The sequence below is a fragment of the Thalassophryne amazonica genome, chromosome 10, assembly GCF_902500255.1.
Source record: "Thalassophryne amazonica chromosome 10, fThaAma1.1, whole genome shotgun sequence".
Taxonomy (NCBI): Eukaryota; Metazoa; Chordata; class Actinopteri; order Batrachoidiformes; family Batrachoididae; genus Thalassophryne; species Thalassophryne amazonica.
In genome coordinates, this window is record NC_047112.1 from 16,556,407 (window position 1) to 16,584,016 (window position 27,610).

General features: G+C 39.6%; 1 pseudogene; it reads right to left on the reverse strand.

Moving 5' to 3' along the window:
• Positions 1–10,139: 10,139 nt before the first annotated feature.
• LOC117518368 lies at positions 10,140–25,837 on the reverse strand (annotated as a pseudogene).
• Positions 25,838–27,610: the final 1,773 nt, after the last annotated feature.

A 27,610-nucleotide genomic window follows, 5' to 3' on the forward strand; every position in this document is an offset into this window, starting at 1 on the left:
TGTTTTTCATAATTCCATCATTTTTTCCTCAGAATTGATTCCATATTTTTTCCCTCTGCTTGTTTCTTAAAGCCAGAAAGTTGCCATTTGAAATGACTTTAGTTTTGTGTCATGTCTGTGATCTGCTTTTTTTCTACAAAATTAAACAACTGAATGAACATCCTCCGAGGCCAGTGATTCCATAATTTTTGCCAGGGGTTGTATTGTGCACCAGTTTCCCCCCATACTCACATTTCCTACAGGTATTCCAGAAAACCATCGTTGAAATCCTTGTCCATAACTTGGAAATCTTAAGAGGGTCCAGGACGGTGTCTGTGAAGGAACTGGGATAATCGGTCATTGTGCCCTAGTCTTGTTTTATGTTGTTAACTTTGACAGACTGTGGTAATTCCATGCATTTTCTTTTCTTTTTTTTTTTTTTTTTGGAGCCAGTAATGTTGTACACTACCGGGAGGTTTTCTGGAATACTACAGATATGATACAGTTGTTTTTGCACATCACATGGTACAAGTCTGGTATGTTGCAACATCAAAATAGATCACATTCGTGCACAACTGTGATGCTGGTTTTTCAGGTTATAGACTGTGTTCTTCTGGGATGCATATCAAGGAAAATGAGAACGAGGCTTTAGAAATCTAGAATATGCACAAAGCTCATATTTAATGATTCCCAGAAGGTGTCTGAAGCAGGTTTTAGAGCATGTCTGCATGGATTTAATCTGGATTGACTGTTTTTTTAACTCTATGAACCAGGTCGAGCCACATTTCAGTGCAAATGTAAAAACTGTTATCAGATATGATTTTCTCTTTCTGTCCCCCAGTTTCAAACCATTGAGCTTCATGTAGTCACAAGCAGCTTTAAGGTCAACTGCAGTTTGCCATTTCAACATACCATCTCATATTCCTACATATTCTTCACACTTAATAAAAAGGCTCAGTTTTGTTGATGGAAAAAAAAAATGTAATCTATAAATTTATTGTGCACAGCACAGATTTGAAATCAAATTGAGATGATTTGCAAAACTAGATTTCACCTGATCAGCCTAAAGTTGTGAAATCAAGTCACCCTCATATTTCAAATTTAATTATCTCAATAAAAGCAGCAAATAAATGAAATGCATTGGACGGCTCATGCAAACCCTGAATGCTCTCTGCACACAGGGATATGTCCATGTCTGATAGTTTGTGATGCCAATCAATCACAAATATTTTGCTGATCAGTATAAACTTTCACTCAGCTCTATCCGTATCAGTTGCTGAGATATTGCCAAAAGTATGTTTTTGTTCATGATGTTCTTCTTGACCTTGATCTTTGTCTGATCCTCTTCAAAAGATAACCATTTTGAGATACCTGTCCAGTCAACATTCCCACAAAGTTTAGTATAAATCAGGTCCAGCCATTTGTTTTAGCTATTTTGTTCATTTTAGACATGCACATCTATGCCGATGACAATACTCTGTTTCGCTGGCGTGCTGGGTCCCCTGTTTTTACCACAGCAGATCCGGTGTGTATCTGCAGAAGGTTTCCTGACACAACTGCACTTACACAAGGAGAATGGTGCATGAGCGAACTTGAACCAGGATCTTGTTTTTGGTCAAGCATGTTAACCAAATGCACCACCACTGTGCCCTAATAGCAACAACTAGTAATGGAGATTATATACGTATTTCACTCTGGACATTCTGAACATCAGAGGATTGATTCCTGTCATTCAAATCTTTTGAGTAGTTAACAATAAGAACTTTATATAGTACCTTTTGTACAATTCAGAGTGCAATTATGAGTAAATCTAAAAATGAAGGGACTGCCTACTTATAAAAATCCAGTCTTCTTTATTGGAAAGTTGAATGTGCCATTTGGCGATGTGTTGACTTGAGTGAGATTTTCATTGATAGTAGTTTAAACGTGATTTAACTGCATTCCAAAACACAACTGCAGACAGTTTCAGTTTAGTAACAGGAACAGTTATAAAGCGGGATTGAGGTTACTGAGTGAGAAACGCGCTCCCGATTGGTTCCTGGATGAAGCTGTGACAGCCAATTATTCTCCAGCTTGTTTTGGAAGGAGAACATTCTTCCAATTTCTATTAGCACTTGTTCCAATTCCCTTTGAATTTGCTCTCTGACTCCACGTGCACACGTGCAAATGTAATTTCATCAAAGGTTGGATGGGATCAGGTCTGGCTGCTGTGAGAGGAAAGCAGCATGCTGGATTTCTCTCTGCTTAGTTTTGTTGGCTGTGAAGAGAAGCAGTTGTTCATAGCCTACAAACCACGTGTGACTGTGCACGCGAGGGCGCTGGAGGCCAGAGTCCTGCAGAGGAGTTATAGTCCGTTAACAGCACTGACGAAGTACAACATTTGTTGAGGTCCTAGATTTAAAGTAGAGCCGGACAAGAACTCAACTCTCAAGAACAGATGGATTAAATGCCAACAAGCGTTTGCTCTGGATTGAACTGTTCTTGTCTGCGTGTTTGTTTCGTTTGCAGGTTTGCACAGAAGCTGAAGAACTGATGTGAATGAAATGAAGTTTGGGTTCAATATTGTCATTTGTCTCAGCTCCTTTGGGAACCCCATTATCATTTTTCTTCTACGGTTATTATTTCATGAACGTGTAGTGTTTCTTCAGTATTCGGATAATTTGAACGGACACTTCAAAAAAAAAAATCCAAGCAGCTATGGCGAGTTACAGATAAACTAGCATGATGTATCGTGCTTGTGTTGCTTGATGTGGGCGAATAAAGTAGCTGGTACCGTTAGCCTTGGCCATGAATGGTACTGTGCTAGTTGAGTGCTGACACACAACACTGTTCTGAGTCTGCTCCAAGGTGGGCAGACATGGTGGTTCTGTGGAATAAGAGTTGGACGGTCGATATGTAGACCAGGGTCTGGGTCTCTGGACAAGACATTTTTATCTGTATTGTCCATCCAGCTGTAAATAGATACTGGTCTTGGCTGGGGAAGTTACCTGAGACGGACTGTCAAAGGTGCTAACCCGCTTCATCCGCTGGTATCTGAAGATTAGCCCAATGGTCCTCAGGGCCGATATAGGACTTCCCTTTGAAGGTTAAGATGAGGTCTAGAGGTATAGTTTCACAGTCAACTACAAGACTACTCCATGAAACGCCCACTTCACAGCGTTCGGGTTCATTCTATCTGTTAGCTTTTCAAGGTTTTATTGCAGCAGTTCTGGCAGGAAGTGACATCAGTGGGTGTGTCGTGTAGCCTGAAGTGTAGTTAGACCCTAAACTATGACTACTTTTTTTACAACCCAAGTTATATGAAAACATTGCTAGCAATCAAGCGTCTGAGTGTTCGACTCATTTCTGACAACTTATTTGTTTCCGGAAAAATACTTGACGGAGCAAACTACCAGAAGTAAAAAAAAAAAAAGAATCTACTGTACTCTCAAAATAATGAAATCATGTTTGTGACCTTCTTTGTAATTATTGACAACCTCTACAGAAGTACAACTCGTACTCCTCCCAAGTCCCTTTGCTGATTTCTACCAAACCTGGCATTCCAGATTGAAGTGGAAATTGCCCATAAAAAATTCATTTGGGTGAAGGTCAAGGTCCGTCGTAGCTCTTACTGTGTTCATACCCATGGATACTAGCACATAGTACTTGGGTAAATTAATTGGTGTTTTACTGTGATACACCTTCTTGAAAGAAGTGGTTGACAACACTGTAAATCCTAAAAAGTTGAATTTGCTTGAAGTTGGGAAACTCATTGCATCACTTTCCCCACGTGAACTTTGATGTAAAATTCAAATTACGTGATTCACCCAAGTAACTTAGGTTTAACTTCTACATTTACATGGAGAAAGTGACTCAATCAGTTTCTGGATTTTTATTCTGCAAATCCAACTTGCTCGGGTTTCCACTGCAGTCGACCCCTTCTTTCACAAAGGCAAACCACTTTGTCTTGACGTGAATGCTAATGTACTAGTACTTGCGATGTCTCTGGGATTAGTTTTTCATAACTCTGTGGTATAACTCACAAACTCGCATCTTAAAGCAGATAACCCGTAAGTTGGAGAGGAAATGGCGTCTCACTAATTTAGAAGATCTTCACTTAGCCTGGAAAAAGAGTCTGTTGCTCTATAAAAAAGCCCTCCGTAAAGCTAGGACATCTTACTACTCATCACTAATTGAAGAAAATAAGAACAACCCCAGGTTTCTTTTCAGCACTGTAGCCAGGCTGACAAAGAGTCAGAGCTCTATTGAGCTGAGTATTCCTTTAACTTTAACTAGTAATGACTTCATGACTTTCTTTGCTAATAAAATTTTAACTATTAGAGAAAAAAATTACTCATAACCATCCCAAAGACATATCGTTCTCTTTGGCTGCTTTCAGTGATGCCGGTATTTGGTTAGACTCTTTCTCTCCAATTGTTCTGTCTGAGTTATTTTCATTAGTTACTTCCTCCAAACCATCAACATGTCTATTAGACCCCATTCCTACCAGGCTGCTCAAAGAAGCCCTACCATTAATTAATGCTTCGATCTTAAATATGATCAATCTATCTTTATTAGTTGGCTATGTACCACAGGCTTTTAAGGTGGCAGTAATTAAACCATTACTTAAAAAGCCATCACTTGACCCAGCTATCTTAGCTAATTATAGGCCAATCTCCAACCTTCCTTTTCTCTCAAAAATTCCTGAAAGGGTAGTTGTAAAACAGCTAACTGATCATCTGCAGAGGAATGGTCTATTTGAAGAGTTTCAGTCAGGGTTTAGAATTCATCATAGTACAGAAACAGCATTAGTGAAGGTTACAAATGATCTTCTTATGGCCTCAGACAGTGGACTCATCTCTGTGCTTGTTCTGTTAGACCTCAGTGCTGCTTTTGATACTGCTGACCATAAAATTTTATTACAGAGATTAGAACATGCCATAGGTATTAAAGGCACTGCGCTGCGGTGATTTGAATCATATTTATCTAATAGATTACAATTTGTTCATGTAAATGGGGAATCTTCTTCACAGACTAAGGTTAATTATGGAGTTCCACAAGGTTCTGTGCTAGGACCAATTTTATTCACTTTATACATGCTTCCCTTAGGCAGTATTACAGCATTGCTTAAATTTTCATTGTTACGCAGATGATACCCAGCTTTATCTATCCATGAAGCCAGAGGACACACACCAATTAAACTGCAGGATTGTCTTACAGACATAAAGACATGGATGACCTCTAATTTCCTGCTTTTAAATTCAGATAAAACTGAAGTTATTGTACTTGGCCCCACAAATCTTAGAAACATGGTGTCTAACCAGATCCTTACTCTGGATGGCATTACCCTGACCTCTAGTAATACTGTGAGAAATCTTGGAGTCATTTTTGATCAGGATATGTCATTCAATGCGCATATTAAACAAATATGTCGGCCTGCTTTTTTGCATTTGCGCAATATCTCTAAATTTAGAAAGGTCTTGTCTCAGAGTGATGCTGAAAAACTAATTCATACATTTATTTCCTCTAGGCTGGACTATTGTAATTCATTATTATCAGGTTGTCCTAAAAGTTCCCTGAAAAGCCTTCAGTTAATTCAAAATGCTGCAGCTAGAGTACTGACAGGGTCTAGAAGGAGAGAGCATATTTCACCCATATTGGCCTCTCTTCATTGGCTTCCTGTTAATTCTAGAATAGAATTTAAAATTCTTCTTCTTACTTATAAGGTTTTGAATAATCAGGTCCCATCTTATCTTAGGGACCTCATAGTACCATATCACCCCAATAGAGCGCTTCGCTCTCAGACTGCAGGCTTACTTGTAGTTCCTAGGGTTTGTAAGAGTAGAATGGGAGGCAGAGCCTTCAGCTTTCAGGCTTCTCTCCTGTGGAACCAGCTCCCAATTCGGATCAGGGAGACAGACACCCTCTCTACTTTTAAGATTAGGCTTAAAACTTTCCTTTTTGCTAAAGCTTATAGTTAGGGCTGGATCAGGTGACCCTGAACCATCCCTTAGTTATGCTGCTATAGACTTAGACTGCTGGGGGGTTCCCATGATGCACTGAGTGTTTCTTTCTCTTTTTGCTCTGTATGCACCACTCTGCATTTAATCATTAGTGACTGATCTCTGCTCCCCTCCACAGAATGTCTTTTTCCTGGTTCTCTCCCTCAGCCCCAACCAGTCCCAGCAGGAGACTGCCCCTCCCTGAGCCTGGTTCTGCTGGAGGTTTCTTCCTGTTAAAAGGGAGTTTTTCCTTCCCACTGTCGCCAAGTGCTTGCTCACAGGGGGTCGTTTTGACCGTTGGGGTTTTTCCGTAATTATTGTATGGCTTTGCCTTACAATATAAAGCGCCTTGGGGCAACTGTTTGTTGTGATTTGGCGCTATATAAATAAAATTGATTTGATTTGATTTGATAACACAGTAAAACCTAAGAACACTTTGCCGCGGCTGTCACGCACTCATCACGTGAGCTACAAAGTTGTGCACTTGACATATGCAAGAAATGCTAAAGTTAAAAATCCAGAATGTGTCATTTATGAATGTGGAAAAACTAGTATTAGTCACAATATGATTCTAAATCAGTTGGTTGCACTGAAATGGGCCCGACTGCACGAACAGATAGAAACAGTCCGCCTGTAAATGGCCTTGTGGACCAATTTGTTTTCATGTGACTGCATTTCTTTATTGTTTCATCACTGTGAATTATGAGTTGAACTTTGTTGTAAATGACAGAAGTGTTAACGCCGTACTGAACTGTAGCCAATTTATTTTGTGCACGATTAAGTGTAATTAATTCTTATTGAATGTTTCTCGTATTGAGATAATATAATACAGTAAGTATGCTGTTTGAGCGAAACATGGAAATGCCTGTATGCTGAACTGTATCTACTAAAGGGCAAAGGACAGAACCACAATTTTGCATTGAAAATGAGACAATATTTGAAATGAAATCCTCACTACTACTGTCTTTATTTGCCTGTTGGGATTTATTTATTTATTTTTACATAATTACATTTGGATGTATATCTTCTTTGTAATTCTTGCATATTTTCATCCATGTGTTACATAAATAGGCAACAATAAGGTTAAACAAACAAAATTAACATGATCAACGGTTTAAATAACCCCATTCACTATTTCATCAAAATCACAGCAATTAAACTGGGCGTCTGATATAGACACACGATTTAATTTATTTGTAACTGATTTGATGGTTTAAAAATGGGCAGAGCTAATGCTGTGAATTTGTGATGTCATGAAACATAACATCCCAATGAGGTTGTTTGCTGATCATCTCAAATTCAACCAGGTCACCTCAGATGTGGTCTGGGAGCAGGCACTGCTGCCCCGATACTACAGAACCAGCTTGGGTCCTGGATGGCAACCACCCAGACAGACAGTTGGTCCATTACATCTTGCTAATGTAGCCATCTATGCACTGCAACTAGGAGTTGCGTGGGCGTCTCCTTGGCCTTGTGAAGCCACTGAGGTACCTGCCAAGATATAACCAACATATGCATCTCCTAAATGTGTTCCTTGGGGGGGGGGAGCTCTGCATATAAAACACGCGTGTGGCTTCTAACCAGCCCGTTCTCATTGCACACGTGTTTCCTACCAGCACACAACCAACATGAAGCAATTCCAAATGTGTGTTGGACACAGTGACGCTCCCAGATCTGACCGGACCTCCTCCAGCCACAATCAACCTCTGACTGAACAGACGTCTGCGTTTTGTGCTTCCTAATGAATAAACAAGCAAATGACATTACTCAGTATTGGGCTGAGCTGATGGCTATGGTTGTTAACGGTGAATGTCTCATTTGTTCGCAGCACTTCAGGGGGAATAACCACAAAGTTATAACTTATTGGCTCACATGAAGAAGACTCTCTGTTGCTGTGGTTCACTCCGGGTTTACTCTTTACTTCAGTTGTTCAGTCTTCCAGGAAGGCTGTTTGTTTGTTTGCCTGCTGGAGTCTCACTAACGCGCCAACTGATTTCCTAAAATGTGGCAAACTTGCCTCGGGTCTGAGTAAATTATGGTAAACATATAGAAAGGTTTTGATAAATATACATCAGTGGGATGGCACACTTTAATGCACAACACACACACAAATAACGCTGTGTGCATTATACACGTATGACTATGACATCATCACAACACAAGCTGCCATGAAAAGCAGCATAAATCCAAATAGTGCAGCAGATAGGCAAAATAATTGCGCATTTTGTGATAAAAGCATGAAACATGGTATACAGAAAGCCAAAGGTTTTCCAAATAATACTGGATATTAGTCCATCATGAATTTTCAGTATTTCACCCATAGCACCCACTTTTGAAATCTTTATGTTTAGCCAAATAATGCAGCGTAGTTTTCAATATGATTGGAGCATTTTTCAATTTTCATTTTAAAAAATGGACACCATGGCAACCATGATAAAAAAATTCATGATGGCTCAATATCCTTTTTTTTTTTTTTTTTTGGAATATGTTTTGGCTACATCTAATGCCAAAATTGGTGCTTTTATCACAAAATGCTCAATTCTTTATTGAGCATTGGCTAAAATATTGGATAAAAATCACTCGCACCACGGAAAGAACCTTTTGGAGTTGCACTCAAATCTTGTTGTAATGCAAATTACAATGACAATAAAGGCGATTCTGAATTCTTTAGAAAAAGTAGTAGTGCCGCCCCACTACATATCTATCTCTCTCTATATATATTTATATAAAATACATATGTACAAAACATCAAAATAAACAAACAAAAGGAAATCTTCATTCACAACGTCCCACAAAATGGGACGTTCAAGACATTGTTCAGAAGAACAGCATAGTTTGATTAAAAACTTGATTGGAGAGGGGAAAACTTATACACAGGTGCAAAAAATTATAGGCTGTTCATCTACAATGATCTCCAATGCTTTAAAATGGACAAAAAAAAAAAAAAAAAAATAGACGCGTGGAAGAAAACGGAAAACAACCATCAAAATGGGGAGAAGAATAACCAGAATGGCAAAGGCTCACCCATTGATCAGCTCCAGGATGACCAAAGACAGTCTGGAGTTACCTGTAAGTGCTGTGACAGTTAGAAGACGCCTGTGTGAAGTTAATTTATTTGCAAGAATCCCCCGCAAAGTCCCTCTGTTAAATAAAAGACGTGCAGAAGAGGTTACAATTTGCCAAAGAACACATCAACTGGCCTAAAGAGAAATGGAGGAATATTTTGTGGACTGATGAGAGTAAAATTGTTCTTTTTGGGTCGAAGGGCCGCAGACAGTTTGTGGGACGACCCCCAAACTCTGAATTCAAGCCACAGTTCACAGTGAAGACAGTGAAGCATGGTGGTGCAAGCATCATGATATGGGCATGTTTCTCCTACTATGGTGTTGGGCCTATATATTGCATACCAATAATCATGGATCAGTTTGGATATGTCAAAATACTTGAAGAGGTCATGTTGCCTTATGCTGAAGACGACATGCCCTTAAAATGGGTGTTTCAACAAGACAATGACCCCAAGCACACTAGTAAATGAGAAAAATCTTGGTTCCAAACCAACAAAATGAATGCCTCGCAGATGTGAAGAAATCATGAAAAACTGTGGTTATACAACTAAATACTAGTTTAGTGATTCACAGGATTGCTAAAAAAGCAGTTTGAACATAATAGTTTTGAGTTTGTAGCGTCAACAGATGCTACTATTATTGTGAACACCCCCTTTTCTACTTTTTTTTTTTTTTACTAATAGCCTAATTTCATAACCTTAAGAGTGTGCATATCATGAATGCTTGGTCTTGTTGGATTTGTGAGAATCTACTGGTACCTTGTTTCCCATGTAACAATAAGAAATATACTCAAAACCTGGAATAATCTTTTTAGTCACATAGCACTACTATTATTCTGAACACTACTGTATATATATATAAATGTCTGTGCAAAATTTGGTGCTGTAAAATGCACCATTGTTTCACATATGTGCTGCACAACTGTACAGATTACATATTATACTTTTATGAATGATTATTTTAAAAAAGCCTTTTGCAGAGAAAATGTTTTCAAATGTTGCCCGTCAAACTCAAAAGTAAAATATAATTCCTACCATATGCTTTAAATTAAATAAAAATACCAAATAATAGCAGTCCAATACTGCAACACTTTACAGTAAACCAAGAATAAATGTAGTCTGGTGCAGTGTTTTATTTATAAACAAACAAACAATGTAAATATGTTTATAATTTAAATAATATATTTTCTATATGTGTATTTTGGAGGTGATAGTGTTTTTTCCTAATAAAATCTGTGTTTCTATTCTTTGTCATTGTTTTAAAGTGTGTCTAATTGGTTATTTGAGGGTCCACCTGCAAACTGAAGCTTCTCTCAGACACCATGGAAACAGATGCTGTTCAGTCCTCCCATCCGATGCTGAAGGCAAACGGCTGCGTTGTGTTAAAAGCCAGTCGAACGACTACTACCTAAAAGTAAGTGTAGATCGAGCAGGACGTGCCTCTGAAGTGACGGCTCGCCTCTGCTGAGGACAGTCTGGCCAGACAGGCCCAGCAGAACAGCTGTCCACACTGGGAGCAGGACATCATGTTACATCCTCCGTCCTTCTGCAACAACAAAACATCACATATCACGGACTGAGAACCACATGCTCTGATGGATTATTCTTTTTGGTCTGATTTGACAATTGGTACAAAAACAGAAGGACAATCTGGAAAAATATATTACAAATAACACTGCAAAAATTCAAGAATTATTCACTCTTAGTGGACTCCCAAATGCCTCCATCAAACTTTGATTGATTTTTATTTTTTATTTTTTTAGCCGATAGTTGTTGCCTGGAGGCAGCACGGTGGTTTAGTGGTTAGCACTGTTCCCTCACAGCAAGAAGGTCATGTGATCGATTCCCACCTGGGGCCTTTCTGTGTGGAGTTTGCGTGTTCTCCCTGTGTTTGTGTGGGTTCCCTCCGGTTACTCTGGTTTCCTCCCACATCCAAAGACAGGGAGGATGGGTGGACTGGAAACTTTAAATTGTCCATATGTGTGTGAATGGGTTTGTTTGTTTATATGTGACCCTGCGACAGACTGGCGTCCTGTCCAGGGTGAACCCCACCTCACATCCTGTGACTGCTGTAATAGGCTTCAGCCCCCTGTGACCCTTAATTACGTCCGCCAAGGACATAATACAATCACCTGCGTTTATTTGTCTGTCTGTCTTTTAGCAGGATTACATCAAAACTACTGCACGGATTTTGACAAAATTTTCACCACAGATAGATATTTGGCCATGGAAGAACCCATTAAACTTTGGAGTTGATCCGGATCTGGATTCTGGGTCAAGTTTCACTTTAAATAGGCTTTGAAGGATTACGTCAAAATTACTGCACAGATGAAATTTTCAGCACAGAAACGTATTAGGCCATGGAAGACTCCAGTACATTTTGGAGGTGATCTTGATCCGGATCCGGAATCAAGATATCACTTTATATAGGCTTTGAAAGATTACATCAAAACTATTTCATGGATCCTCACTAAATTTGCACCATATACATTAGGCCAAGGAAAACTCCACTAAATTTTGGAGGTGATCCGGATCCAGACGGGCGGATGTCACAAATCAAATCTCTCATTGTTCTTGTTGGAGTAACTAGTTGAAGATGAGTGAGTGAGTTGTAGTCTGCTGTGGTCAAATCAATATTTCACACTCGTCCAGCTGTGTGGCCAAAGACCCCACAAAGAAGAGGAAAAAAATCTTTGCCATTAAACTGAGTTTAGCTCCATCAAAAAGACTGAAGGCACTGCAGTAAATCTGACATTAAAAACCACTCAATCTTTCTTCAATTAGCTGCTTTAAATATTGATAATAATAATAGTAATAATAATAATAATAATGAAGCACTGTCAACCAGGATTTATGGACATTTGACAAATTTGTTTATTTTATTCTATTTATTTTTAAACACAACTCAGGGATGTTAACAGATCGACTTTATGAAAGTCAAACTTGACAGTGATTGCCCAAGAGTGGGCTGCAGCCCCCTGGAGAGTTGTGATGGTACTGCAAAACAAACAAAAATATTTGCTTAAATTACCCCAAAATGTTTTTAATTATTCACAACTGTAAGTTATACTGGGCAGGCACGTGGCTTCGTGGTTAGCACTGTTGCCTCACAACAAGAAGGTCGTGGACTCACTTTCTATCTGATCCTTCCTGTGTGGAGTTTGCATGTTCTCCCGGTGTTTGCGTGGGTTCCCTCCAGGTGCTCCGGCTTCCTCCCACATTCAAAGACATGCAGGTTAGGTGGATTGGAAACTTTAAGTTGTCCGTAGGTGTGTGTGCAGGTGTGAATGCGTTTGTTTGTCAATATGTGGCCCTGCGACAGGCAGCATGGTGTCCTATCCAAGGTGTACCCCGCCTCTCACCCTATGACTGATGGGATAGGCTCCAGCCCCCCCGTGACCCTTAATTGGAGTAAGCAGGTATAGGAAATTGATTATGATTTTCAGCAAACTTTCATATCTTAAAAGTCAAGAATGTTAAAACTCTCAAAATTGACATGTTTATACATTAATACTGGGAGGGCAAAGGTCTGTGGGCCAAAAAAATCATTAATTTCTAACATTTAGCGATACCGATAACCCCCCCCCCCCCTTTTAAACTGAGTTTTGGGTTTCAAATAGGAAAAATATACCAGAATCCCTGTAATGCTCACATCGCCCAGTAGATGGTGACAAACACTTTTGGTGAAAATAAAATTAACTTGCAGTTGTGTCCCTTCCCCTTATGGACAACCTACGTATTTTAAACAGGCAATCAGATATATATTAAAAATATTAGAACACAATTATGGAAGACAGAAAAGAGAAGTTAGCCATTTGAAAACATTTAAAAATTAACAAACACAATAAATACTAAACAGATTGCAGCCTTCGTTGTGTAAAATTGTCAAGAGTGAGATAAAAAAAGAAGCCAAAAAAAAAAAAAAAAAAATCACGCTCAGTCTTAAGTACAAAAGAAAAGGTAATTGTTCGCCAGACTAACCTCAATCTTGCGGTAGCAATGAGGACAGTTTTTGCTGTTGACAGAGATCCAGTTTTCACTCAGACAGTCCTCTATCGTGCATTGAAGCTTGGTGCGGCCATATCGACCCTCCAAGACGCGCCGCCGCTGTTTGCTGCCACTGGCGTAGTCATCCCAAAGAGCGCGCATTCCCTCTGCAGACCCAGACACAGGGCCGTGCACACAAATATTACCCAATGTATCAATTCCATCATTTCTATCACAGTTTGATATAGTGTGTTCGGCCATCTGTTACTGAGCAGTAATGTCATCCAGCTCCGAAATGTAGCATAAAAGTAGAGATTTTTGTGTCGGTTCTATACCGCATCACCTGACTGCATCACCATGGAAACAATTTTAATCACACTTGTGTCATATAGAATACAACACAAAACTTATGTGGCAGAATTAAAAAAAGAAGAAAAAATCTAAACAAACAAACACCTATGTGTAACTTTACGAACCTAGTGACTGAGGAAGGCCTGCGAGGTCTTCCTCTGTATCGTTTTGTTTCTTCAGTTTCTTCTTTGCGTAGCAATCTTCTGTTCCATGGTACGTCTTTTTGCAGGACACACAGAAGGTATAGCCACACACACAGAGCGCCGCCCTGCTGCCTTTCTCCAGAATGACAGCGCTACCACAAGAATGGCGAGGACAGTACACGACATCTGACAAGACGCCAGCAGAAAAAAATTAATTTAACCTTTATTTAACCATTAACCAAAAACACAGTCACCTGCTGGCTGCCACCACTTTTTTTTAAACTTTCTGGTACAAATTAATTTCGCTGTTCCTTCTTCATGAACTGGAGAATACCAAGATTCTGGTGTACGACTGGATGATGGTGGTAATTGTTGGGTATTAGGACATGAGAGACTGATGGCGTTCTCGGTATAAGAGAAACATACCAGCCATGAGGTCCAGAGTGGACTGGAGCAGAAGACGGTCGTAGCGGTTGAAAAGTTCCTCGCTTATCAGCATCTTTACCTACCAAACAGAAACCAAGTGAGAAAAAGACAGCCGTGTATCCCAGAGACATCTGCTATTCTACAGCAGAGGCCAGAACCTTTAGGGGCCGGCAAAGGTGATTTGTTATAGTGCTGGGACTTCATAAAATTCTAAGGTAATTCGGCACAAATACACACCCATCCAAAAACAATAAGCAGGTTTTATATATATATATATATATATATATATATATATATATACACATACATACATATATATATACATATATACATATATATATACATATATACATATATACTACATATATATATATATAATAATATATATATATATATATATTATATATATATACTATACATATACATATATCATATATAATATATACATATACATATTATATATATATATATACATATACATATACATATACATACATATACATATACATATATATATATATATATAGATACATATACATATACATACATATACATATACATATATATATATATATATATACATATACATATACATATATATATATATACATATATATATATATATATATGGCGGTTGACCATCGTCATCGATGATGTCAGTTCTGCTGCTTTCTCTGGTGGGCCCTTGTGTGGCTGTTCAGGGGTTGTAGGGGGGTCGGGTAGGGTGAGTACTCTTCAGTCAGGTCAGCCATGTCCCTAAAGGACAACCCGTCTGCATTGGAGCCCGTCTGACACCCAGCTCTCAGCTGAGGCTCCAAGTAGCTGTAGCATACAACAGCGGCCACACCCCGGTAAACTGCTTGGCTGGCAGGCTAAACCAGGTGAGGGGTAGCCGGCTGGGTTTATTAACCCCTCTGGTGGACATGGGATGCCTACCCAAGTATGTGAAGACTGGAGCTGGCTGACTGTTGCGGACGAGAACATACTGATCCAACGGGACAAGACGGCAGTGACAGAATGTGGTGGGAACGCCACAGGGCACGATCAGGCACAAAAAAGGTCATGGCCATCCACTGCAACCAAGGAAGTCCCCAGTTCTGACGGTCCTCCGTACCACTGGACAATGGCTTCTAAGGTCAAGAGGGTGAGGTTGCTACAGTGCAACAGTTTCCTCACCTTAATCCAAGTAACAGCACAGGTTTGTTCTGCTACTCTCATGTCAAAAGCCCAGCGGCGATGGGGGAGGGACGAAGAGATAGGTAGTGGTTACTACTGGTAGTCGTAGCCCCAATCCTGCACATTGGCGGCCTGGAACTGATGGTCGTTCTTTTGTCCACAGGGCACAGATGAAGTCCGGCAGCATTCCAGGTGTCTGAGCAGCCCTACTCAGGAACGCACTGCTCACCCTCGAAAAAGGGAAGGGACTAGAAAAGGTGTCCTAAACATTGCGTGCCCTACCCCAAACTGGCCAGCTAGCCGTATATATATACACACACACACAGACTGTCCACGATTTCAGTGGAAAAAACTGGATACCTAATCAGGAGCTGAAATCGGGTTCAATCAGTGGTACAAGTGGTGCTGTAGAACACTGTGAGCAACTGGGAATGTTTAGAAAAAAATTGTGACATTGGGTTAAAATGCTGAGCCAAATACTGTAAGTGAATAATCTGATTTAAATGATGCAGATTTGGGGTAATCTTGTGCAAAAGTAGGCGAAACTGGACAATCGAGTGCAATCATGGCAATCTCTCGGTGGCAAGGAAGACAGTCTACGATAGACTGCCAGACGGGGCGTTGGACGAAGTGGAGACAACTGAACAGGCCCAGCCCCGGCACCCACCGCCTCGATCTAGAGACGCCTGTGCATGGATTTGTTTAACATGGAAATGCAGTTGGACACTGACAAACACATGGTCCTTGACAGATCCTTAGCCTGGTCAGATGGATGGGAAATCACAGACGATTGGGATCTGAGGACCTGCTGCAGCCTTCATCCACATTCACAGCCATTGGGTTAGAAGTCATCACCTCCTCCGTCTGATCCTTCTTCTTTCACCAGAGCCCCATTAGCCGTCTCGTGTTCAGGGTTCCTGTTGGGCCTTCATGGTTACCAGAGTGACCATGAGGCACATGAGGTCCCCATCATATTTCACGCCAACAGACAATCCCCTACTTCATCCATTACCCAAGTGTCACAACAGACACAAGGGTTTGGATTTTGACACCCATGCAAATATGTAGCGATCAGAACCAGCAGTTTCCTGAACAGAAGCCTCTTTCTGATTCTAACTGAAATTTTATCTTTTTGAGAAGTGTGGACATAACACAGAAGTAGCACCTTGCACATATGCTGACACATCATACGCAATTGTGTAATGTAATCAGCAACAATCAGTTAAAATTGTATGTAATCACATAATAGCAAGATCCAGATTGTGGATTTGTGGACATTTGAACTTAATATTGAAAAGCCTATTTGGTGTACATTTTGCATTATATCTCAACTAAAAGTGGCTCAATCACGCTCATTTGTGACAATGAGGTGCACAGTGGCACTCTCAATGAATAGACTAAGTTTCCCATACTGCAGATTTAGCAGATATTTGATTTTAACATTGAAAAGCCCTTTTGATCTATATTTTGTATTATATTTTAGCTTATGAAAAGTCACTTCAGGACTCTGACCTTGAAAAAATTTTCCAAGGTAAAAATTTGTGAAATTGGAAACTAGTGTTGGCGGATGTTTGCGCTCTATGAGCACGGTGCTCTAGTTTTTTCCCCCCCTTTCTTTCTTTCTTTCTGAGGTCTTCTTCCTGAAGCAACGTATCTTGGGACAGGATTTATGCCACACCATAACTTTGGGTGAGAAGCGGGGCTAATAAGCTCATGCTGTGGCGGGGTAGCAATAGCCCTGTCACCTTCCCTTCTCCTTCTCCCATGGGCTGAAGGCACAGACCATTGGGCCCAATTCGTAGGTGGCTTCTTCCTCTGTATGGGCTCCTTTCATGGATGCTCTCAGCTACGGACCCGCCAGGATCATGTTTTGTGATCAGACAAGAGATTGTTTTGTTTGAGTCTCTTTTCAGAGCTCAGTCAACTGTTTTGGACTTTTTCTCTTCCTCGTTTAACTGTGGATTATCAAACAGACTTTTTGAGCACAGCGCTGACCTCTTGTGGATTACTTTCTACGTGGAATATTTCCCAAACTGACAGAGCGGTGCAACGCAAACTTATAGTAAATTAAGTTTTAAATCAGCTCACAGCAGCATTTATCTGTTCACATTTCTGTGAACATCCTTTCGTTAGCACCGTAACAACGCACACACACACACAAATGTCTGTTCCTGTGCATTTTTACAGTGCAGTTGTCTCATTAGACATTCTTTGCTATTTTATAAAGACATTTATTCATATATATATATTTACTTGATGTGAGCATGATGCTAATTGTATTTTAACTGGAACCGACGTGAGGGGAAGTTCAAAATAAACGATTGCTCGTTTGACGATTGCTCACTTAAAGAATGCTTTAAGTGTGACCGACTTGGTTTTAAAAGTCGGTGACACTGTAAGCAATCAAGGCCTGGTAGGAAATTTCCACCTCTCATTTTTTAAAACAAAAAGGCAGTTTAATTGTGTGCTTCTCATTTCAAGTGTCAAGAAAATTCATGGCCATAATATTTTTTTTCCATATATAAGTCGCAGGACCTCTCAAACAAGTTAAAAAAAAAAAAAAAAAGATTTATACTCCAGAAAATATGGTAATTGTGTCACGGCATGGTGCTTACCATTAAAACCACACATTCCTCTAGTGGAGGCTCTTGTCAGGTCCCAAAATAGTTCCATCATGTGTTGCATTCAGCAAGGAGCAACACCAGCGCATGCTTACAAAGCTGACATGACCTCAGGTGACCTTAGGTTTCAGGTGAGTTTAAATTTGTTTCTATAAAATATGTATTGCAGAAAAGCCACAATGCCATCTGATTCCAGGACCTGCATGTCAAACATCCATTTAAGCAAGCAAACCACTGCACGCCTTTCCAAGGTTGGATAGGATTACTTTGAAATGTAATCCAAAAGTAATCAGATTACAAGTAATCCAAATGTATGTACATACATACATGTATTCCACATGTATTCTTTCAAAGTAATCCTACCCAACCTTGCGCATTTCACAACTATTTGCTGTTGTGGAATTTTGCAGCTGGATTATAAACCATAAATGGTATACTTTACTTACATCTACTACAACCCCTGGCAAAAATTATGGAATCACCAGCCTCGGAGGATGTTTATTCAGTTGTTTAATTTTGTAGAAAAAAAAGCAGATCACAGACATGACACAAAACTAAAGTCATTTCAAAGGCAACTTTCTGGCTTTAAGAAACACTATAAGAAATCAGGAAAAAAAAATTGTGGCAGTCAGTAACGGTTACTTTTTTAGACCAAGCAGAGGGAAAAAATATGGACTCACTCAATTCTGAGGAAAAAATTATGGAATCATGAAAAACAAAAGAACGCTCCAACACATCACTAGTATTTTGTTGCACCACCTCTGGCTTTTATAACAGCTTGCAGTCTCTGAGGCATGGACTTAATGAGTGACAAACAGTACTCTTCATCAGTCTGGCTCTTACCGAGACATGTCCAGAGTCTGTTCCGATTGAGGGAATCCAGATATAGTTTAAGAGGTTGTGCAATTTTTATGAAACCAGCAGTAAGAACAAATGTAAAGGGTTTTTGTGTGTCTGTGGTTGAGGTGAGGAAATGGAACAAATGTTCAACAGAGGTTAGAATGAGTGGTACCTTGGTAAGATTTAAGAAACTACTCAAAAAGAACATCATGTCTAAGTATCATAAAGAAGCAAATATAATTTGATTTATAGGGAATGTTCCATTTCTAAGTGGATATGTATATGCGTATGTAGATATATAGATATGGGTAGGTGTATATGTATATAAGTGACTGTGTATATGTATGTATATATATGTATATATTTATGTTTGTAAAGTATATACGTATGTATATAGGTATATATGGCACAGCCCAAGCAGAGGGTCACCCCCAAGAGCCTGGTCTGCTTGAGGTTTCTTCCTTATAGGGAGTTTTTCCTCACCACAGTTGCCTAGTGCTTGCTCTGGGGGTTGGTAAGGTTAGTCCCTACTGGCGTAAAGTGCCTTGATTCGACTTTCTTGTGATCTGGTACTATATAAATATAATTATAAGTGAATAGTATATTGATGTGTATGTCTGTGTGTCGACATGTAGTAGTGAATTTGTATTTATGTAAATATGACTGATTAGAATTGTTGGACTTGTACTAGCAGGGGTGGGCGCTAATAAGCTTTGCTTCAGCCCACACCCTTTCGGACTCACTAGTTTTGTCTGTGCTTGTTTGAGGAATTGTTCATTTTTTTCTATTTGAATATTTTGCGTGCCGAATAAAAAACTTTGTCACTTGTCACTTGGCTCCAACTTTCTCTGATTGCTGTTGCCAGATCAGCTTTGCAGGATGGAGCCTTGTCATGGACCATTTTCTTCAACTTCCACCAAAGATTTTCAATTGGATTAAGATCCGGACTATTTGCAGGCCATGACATTGACCCTATGTGTCTTTTTGCAAGGAATGTTTTCACAGTTTTTGCTCTATGGCAAGATGCATTATCATCTTGAATAATGATTTCATCATCCCCAAACATCCTTTCAATTGATGGGATAAGAAAAGTGTCCAAAATATCAACGTAAACTTGTGCATTTATTGATGATGTAATGACAGCCATCTCCCCAGTGCCTTACCTGACATGCAGCCCAAATTTACATGTTCTCTTCAGGCAGTCATCTTTATAAATCTCACTGGAGCGGCACCAAACAAAAGTTCCAGCATCATCACCTTGCCCAATGCAGATTCGAGATTCATCACTGAATATGACTTTCATCCAGTCATCCACAGTCCGCGATTGCTTTTCCTTAGCCCATTGTAACCTTGTTTTTTTCTGTTTAGGTGTTAATGATGGCTTTCGTTTAGCTTTTCTGTATGTAAATCCCATTTCCTTTAGGCGGTTTCTTACAGTTCTGTCACAGACGATTCCAGTTTCCTCCCATTCGTTCCTCATTTGTTTTGTTGTGCATTTTCGATTTTTGAGACATATTGCTTTAACTTTTCTGTCTTGACGCTTTGATGTCTTCCTTGGTCTACCAGTATGTTTGCCGTTAACAACCTTCCCATGTGTTTGGTATTTGGTCCAGAGTTTAGACACAGCTGACTGTGAACAACCAACATCTTTTGCAACATTGCGTGATGATTTACCCTCTTTTAAGAGTTTGATAATCCTCTCCTTTGTTTCAATTGACATCTCTCGTGTTGGAGCCATGATTCATGTCATTCCACTTGGTGCAACAGCTCTCCAAGGTGTGATCACTCCCTTTTAGATGCAGACTAACGAGCAGATCTGATTTGATGCAGGTGTTAGTTTTGGGGATGAAAATGTACAGGGTGATTCCATGATTTATTCCTTAGAATTGAGTGAGTCCATATTTTTTTTCCCTCTGCTTGGTCTAAAAAAGTAACCGTTACTGACTGCCACAATTTTTTTTCTTGATTTTTTATAGTGTTTCTTTAAGCCAGAAAGTTGACATTTGAAATGACTTTAGTTTTGTGTCATGTCTGTGATCTGCTTTTTTCTACAAAATTAAACAACTGAATGAACATCCTCCGAGGCCGGTGATTCCATAATTTTTGCCAGGGGTTGTATACTATATTTTTGTTGTCATTCACATTATAGCACATCATTTCCCAGTTTCCACCCTGTGGTTTGTTGCAGGTTTTCAGGGTACAGGTGGCATTCATCAGATCTAGTCTGCAGTTAATCCCAGTTTGAACTGCTTGTTATCCAGCCCACTGAACTGTACATAAACATTTTCATCTGCAAGAAGCCTCCATGTACATTTTTCCTCTGAGTTCTAATTCGTGCGAAATTTGAGATCTGACAAATATGTTTTATATGGTTACTGTGGTAAAAAGGGAATCCCTTAATCCCAACAGATTAGGACAAATGATGTCTGATTTTAGCATTCGTGAGGAAGCTAATTAAGAGGGAATATTGTTGTATTGGCTTTGTCTTGGTGGCAGATTGAACTACATGATTGCTCAGCACATTTTTGCAAATGATGTCTTAAACTAAAAACAGAACAACAGCTGCTGATCATCAGAGATGTTTTTTTTATTCTCTTCAGAGCCCCTTGGTGTTCTGTCGAGCCCACATGTGAATAGAGAGTTTAGCGTACCTGAGCAGGTGTAGGGGTGACACTGCAGCCCACCTCAGGACAGGCGACACCACGGACATTCCCTTCTGTTATCTGGACAGTACAGAACTGGGCGAGACAGGACTGGCAGTAGATATGGCCACACTCTTGCAGCTGGACACAGTGCGAACCCATCCAGCTCAGGAAGCACACGCCACACTCAACATGGTGGTAGCAAACATTTTCTCCTTCTGGAGTTATTGTAGATCAGCAGCTGGGACATGAGGGCTTGAGCTCGGGTGAGACAGGGACTGGAGTGGTCTGGTCTTTCTTTTGATTGGATTCTTTGGGTGGGCTGGTGGAGAAAGCAGCTGCATCTGAAGCTGCTTCTCCGCTCAGGCCTAATGGACATGATAAACAATCCAAATCTTCCCCATCACTTAGGAAATCTCCCTTGTTATTGTGATCAGAATGGACCAGAGGCGGTTATGTCAGATTTCTCTGAAGAATGGATCAGTTCCATCATCTGTATCGGTACATTTTGCTGAAGACCTTTTGAGGTTTTATGGGCTTTGCTGTCACAGTCTAGATTCTTGAGGTCCAGTCTGTGAAGCAGAACAGAGTTACCGTGCATTTGATCATCACCTGAAATGATACCAGATGGCGAACTCCAGAAGATTCTTTGATACATGGTTCTGGAATGTTACAGGTTTGGTTGGCTGATCCAGATATCAAAGCGTGTTTCCTGTTGACTGGTTCTGACACGGCACCATTTTGTTCATCCTGGCTATATGGTGGACCGCTCTGTTCATCTGATGACAGCTCCAGCTGTGACCGGTATGTCCAGGAATTTGAGAGTTTTCTTCTTTAAGAAACTGCACCCAGGAGAAGAGCACCACAGCACACCCATTGGTCTGGTGGAGATGAATGAGATGCGTGCGCAGAGCACAGAGCTGTGGGAAAAAGCTGGATGCCATCTTTATTTTGCTTCTATAATCAGCTTTGTACAAAAGAAAATTCCTGTTGGAGGGAAAGTAGGTGTATTATTCTCCTGAAATATCACATTGGCCTATATAATAATAATAAAATAATGCAGAATAAACAGTAATAAATGTGAGTCTGAGACAAAATAAACAATAAATATAATATTCTAACTTAGAATATATTACAAGAAAAAAATAGATTTTCAAGAATAAATACCTGTTACAAGATTAAAATCAAATTTGAAAAAACATGATAGGATGATATGATGGTCAATACAGTCAACATAATAATAACAAATTATTATTATTATTTAAAAAAACAAGCTCTGCTGCTGCAGGATTACATTTCTAATTATGAGATGGCAAAGGTTAAAAAAATGAAATAAAAAGAATTATACTTTAAGAGAATACACTTCAATTTTATTTGATAAAAACACACACACACACACACACATATATATATATATATGTGTGTGTGTATAAGGAAACAAAAAAAATTGGCACAAGATATTACGTTGTCATGACAACAAGCACACAAAGCCATACACGGCATTTACATTGTTTTTGGTGGAATAAAACACTAAATAACCAAATTAATTAATTAAAAAGACAGAGTTTGAGTTGGATATCTTTTTTAAGAAATTAAAAAATATAATTTATTTTCAAATTTTAAAAAATTAACCAATAATAAGCTCAGTAATTCTGAAAAAATTGAGACTGTAAAGAAAAAATACAGATTGCTTTTAACCCCTGACCTTTTTTTCAACTGTAAGAATGCGTATTTCTCAGACTATTATTTCTGATCTTAAAATATTTTGACTTCAAGCATTTTCTTAACCAAACTGTCAAGTTGTAATAGTGAAGAATACTGCCAGTCACTTTAATAAAATAAAATAAATAATAATTACCTGTGAGTGTGTCAGCCAGCTGCAGGTTAGAGTGAAAGAGGGAGGAGATGAGGAAGGATAGTCCTCAGGGAGGTCAAAGGTCAAAAGCAGAGGTGGAAGGAAGGTTAACTCGTACTTCCTGAGCTTTTCACCTACATGAAACAACAATAAGGAAACAAACAATAAAATGTGCCAAATTGTTCTGCAAACTGCTGAAAATACATCATGGGGACTCTGTAGTAGATGAAACCAAACTACATTTTTGCAGAACCTGACAACTGCTTACTGCAGTTATTAATGAGCTCTTGCATCCTATAATTACAACATACTGTATATTACTTGTGATATTACGAAACATCGCTGGGAACGATAGTATTCACCTGCAGTATTTACCTGTGGACGTCGGCTGGAAATGTCTTGCTAATTCTTGCGAATTAATTAATTACTGCTAATTCTTCAGTGAAGTCTGGGGTTAAAAAACCTGGTTCAGCCAACAGTAAATAAGTGTTACTTCTGACTTGGCTAGCTTACACCAAAAACAGGGAATTGTACATATGTTAAAAAGTGCTTCAATTGAATCAAATCAAATCAATGTTATTTATATAGCGCCAAATCACAACAAACAGTTGCCCCAAGGTGCCTTATATTGTAAGGCAAGGCCATACAATAATTACGGAAAAACCCCAACGGTCAAAACGACCCCCTGTGAGCAAGCACCTGGCAACAGTGGGAAGGAAAATCTCCCTTTTAACAGGAAGAAACCTCCAGCAGAACCAGGCTCAGGGAGGGGCAGTCTTCTGCTGGGACTGGTTGGGGCTGAGGGAGAGAACCAGGAAAAAGACATGCTGTGGAGGGGAGCAGAGATCAATCACTAATGATTAAATGCAGAGTGGTGCATACAGAGCAAAAAGAGAAAGAAACACTCAGTGCATCATGGGAACCCCCCAGCAGTCTAAGTCTATAGCAGCATAACTAAGGGATGGTTCAGGGTCACCTGATCCAGCCCTAACTATAAGCTTTAGCAAAAAGGAACGTTTTAAGCCTAATCTTAAAAGTAGAGAGGGTGTCTGTCTCCCTGATCTGAATTGGGAGCTGGTTCCACAGGAGAGGAGCCTGAAAGCTGAAGGCTCTGCCTCCTATTCTACTCTTACAAACCCTAGGAACTACAAGTAAGCCTGCAGTCTGAGAGCGAAGCGCTCTATTGGGGTGATATGGTACTATGAGGTCCCTAAGATAAGATGGGACCTGATTATTCAAAACCTTGTAAGTAAGAAGAAGAATTTTAAATTCTATTCTAGAATTAACAGGAAGCCAATGAAGAGAGGCCAATATGGGTGAGATATGCTCTCTCCTTCTAGTCCCTGTTAGCACTCTAGCTGCAGCATTTTGAATTAACTGAAGGCTTTTCAGGGAACTTTTAGGACAACCTGATAATAATGAATTACAATAGTCCAGCCTAGAGGAAATAAATGCATGAATTAGTTTTTCAGCATCACTCTGATACAAGACCTTTCTAATTTTAGAGATATTGCGCAAATGCCAAAAAGCAGTCTTACATATTTGTTTAATATGCGCATTGAATGACATATCCTGATCAAAAATGACTCCAAGATTTCTCACAGTATTACTAGAGGTCAGGGTAATGCCATCCAGAGTAAGGATCTGGTTAGACACCATGTTTCTAAGATTTGTGGGGCCAAGTACAATAACTTCAGTTTTATCTGAGTTGTACGGGTACTTATGTCCTTTGATCATATTGTATGAAAAACTGAAAAAAGGGAAAATTTCACACTTTTATAGTTATCTTTAAAATGAAAGTGTGTTAAGAACTTTGTTCTAGTAGTCAATTAGTGATTAGTAAGATGTCCTAGCTTTACGGAGGGCTTTTTTATAAAGCAACAGACTCTTTTTCCAGGCTAAGTGAAGATCTTCTAAATTAGTGAGACGCCATTTCCTCGCCAACTTACGGGTTATCTGCTTTAAGCTACGAGTTTGTGAGTTATACCACAGAGTCAGGCACCGCTGAAAATGTAAATTGGTTCCACACCTCCAGAGACTGTGGTACCAGTGCTACATTGTAAACAAAGGCTGCAGCCAATCAGAGAGCGGCGTGTCTCAGCCAATCAGCAAAATGTCAGAATCCTGACTAAAAGTCACATGACCAAATAACCCAACCAACTCCTTTGCAAAAGAAACATAAGTGATTAAATTTGTAGCATTTGAGGGTCAAACCGAGTGTTGTAAATGTTGTATATTTTTGGGACACCCTATATATATATATATATATATATATATATATATATATATATATATATATATATATATATAAACATTAAGATTTTAAAATGGGTTGTTTTAAAAATAAAGGTAAACTTGTATCGTTTAAGCACTGTAACAACCAACCCCGCTCTCCCCTATCTTTTACTTTCCAAATGAACAGTGTTCTTAAATCAGTACGAATCCACCACAATAACATTTTATATTTTTACCCTCTTTCAGGGTGACAGTGAAGTTTGCAGGCAGCTCTACGGACACTCGGATTTCTCCGCCAACATTCGACTCATTTTTGACGAACTCGTCCGAATCAAAGATACTCTGAAGAGCGAGCAGTTCGTCTTCCTGCTCCTCCAAATCTGCGCTCATATCTCCGGCTTCCAGCAGAAAAAAAAGCAACTCTCCAAACAACAACAAAAATACCCAACAAGAGCACGTTAAGCTTGTTATTTGTTCTCTGGCTTCACTTCCGGAAGTTTTATTGATTCGTCTGTGATGTAAGTCCGAAAAAACAGCAGCAACCAAGTCAGCTCGGAGTCATGACTCAGCAAACGTAGTGGCTATATGCCCAACCGCTGGCACTCTCACGAGCGCCACTAACTTAGCTTAAGCTAAAAGTGGACGCTTTCGTTTTGGCCGAACAACTTTCTACAGTTTCTTGGGATTTCTGTGTTAGTACGCGCCCGCGGCCGATGTGCTTGATGAATTCCTGCGCAAAAAGTAGTTCCCAGATAATTGTGATATATTCCTGTGAGATAATGAGTATATCTCATCTAAATCAATTCTAAAATTTACCAGTAATAAAATTATAAAGAGAACTGAAGTTTTAACAGTGGCTGTAATAAATATTTAAGAAACTTAAAAGTTTCTGAGCATTGTAAACATTGACACGATGGAGTTTGATGCGAAAGAGTTCAGAAAGATAGGATTGGAATGTTTTGATTACCATTTACAGTTGGCGATGAAAGACTTGGGTGTTAACTTCGTGTTAAAGTCAGAGCAAGAAGCTGCACTGAAAGAGAGCTATGTGGGAAGAGACATTCTAGTGCAGTGGATAAATGAAAAAATGCTTCAAATGGTGATGCAAGCACCAAAATTGGCACAATGCTCCAATCATATTGAAAGGTATTCCATATTATTTGTCTAATCATAAAGATTCCAAAAACGTATAGTTTGGACTATCTGTGAATTAATGTTCTAGAGTTATAGGTTAAAAACAACAATAATTGTTATGTGTCGACGCGGGTTGAGGAGCGGACCTGCGTCTGACAGAACCCAGCGCTAAAAATAACCAGAAAGCGGTTCCAAAACAAAACAATTTATTTTTTACCCTCTTTGGTGCATAACAATGTGTACAAACTAAACAGCGTCTTTCTGGTGGAGTGACTGCTGGCACGCTCTCCAGCGCCCGTAAGGATCAAAGCCCGGCGCTCCTGGACCCACTACCACCGTCAAACACCCCCCAGGTGGACACGACAAACTGACTCTCTGTGAAGCAAAGAAGAGGTGAGGTAAGTCAGCAGTTACAACCAATATCTTTCAAAAGACACACGCTATCAGCAACACATTCAGGTCTATATCTTTTTTTAACTTTATGCAAATGAGCAGCTTCTCACAACAAGTGGAGGATCACTTATCCGCACGCCACAGCAGTGAGAAGCAAACTGCACAATTCTCATCACAATTCAAGTATACTGTGTAACAAAACACCAAGTTACTATCAACAATTAGTCAAACACTTAATCACCTTTGATGTGTGCTGACAGCATGTGTCCTCACCCTTCCTTGCTTCACGGGCTCGATGTGTCAAACCCAGGCGCGGTCCTCAGCGTCTCACAAACGAACATCACAAGGTCGGGTTCCCGGCAGTTCTGCTTGAATCACACATGACTTAAATGCAGAACGCCATCCAATTATCTGCTTCAGCTGCAAGTCTTTAAGGTTGCATGTGAGCACCATTCACAGGTGCTGCACATGATGTTGATGAGGGTGAAGGATTCTTCAGCCAGCACCTTCTCCACAGACAAATCAGCTCTCATGCCACCTGGAGAGCAAAGAAAAGAAAAGAACACCAAAATATCCAGCCACACCCCCCAACACACAACAATAATGGTGACAAAGGTCAATTTCAATTTGTACAGGAGTCAAAAGTTAAAGTTGCTCCAATTTTGGTAAAAAGTGATGCAAATTATTAGTTGAGTGAATATGGTTTTAAAAAGGAATAGTTTGCATCATGTATCATGCTTAGTTATCATGTTACAGGGTAGCATATGTCATGTCATAGAATCC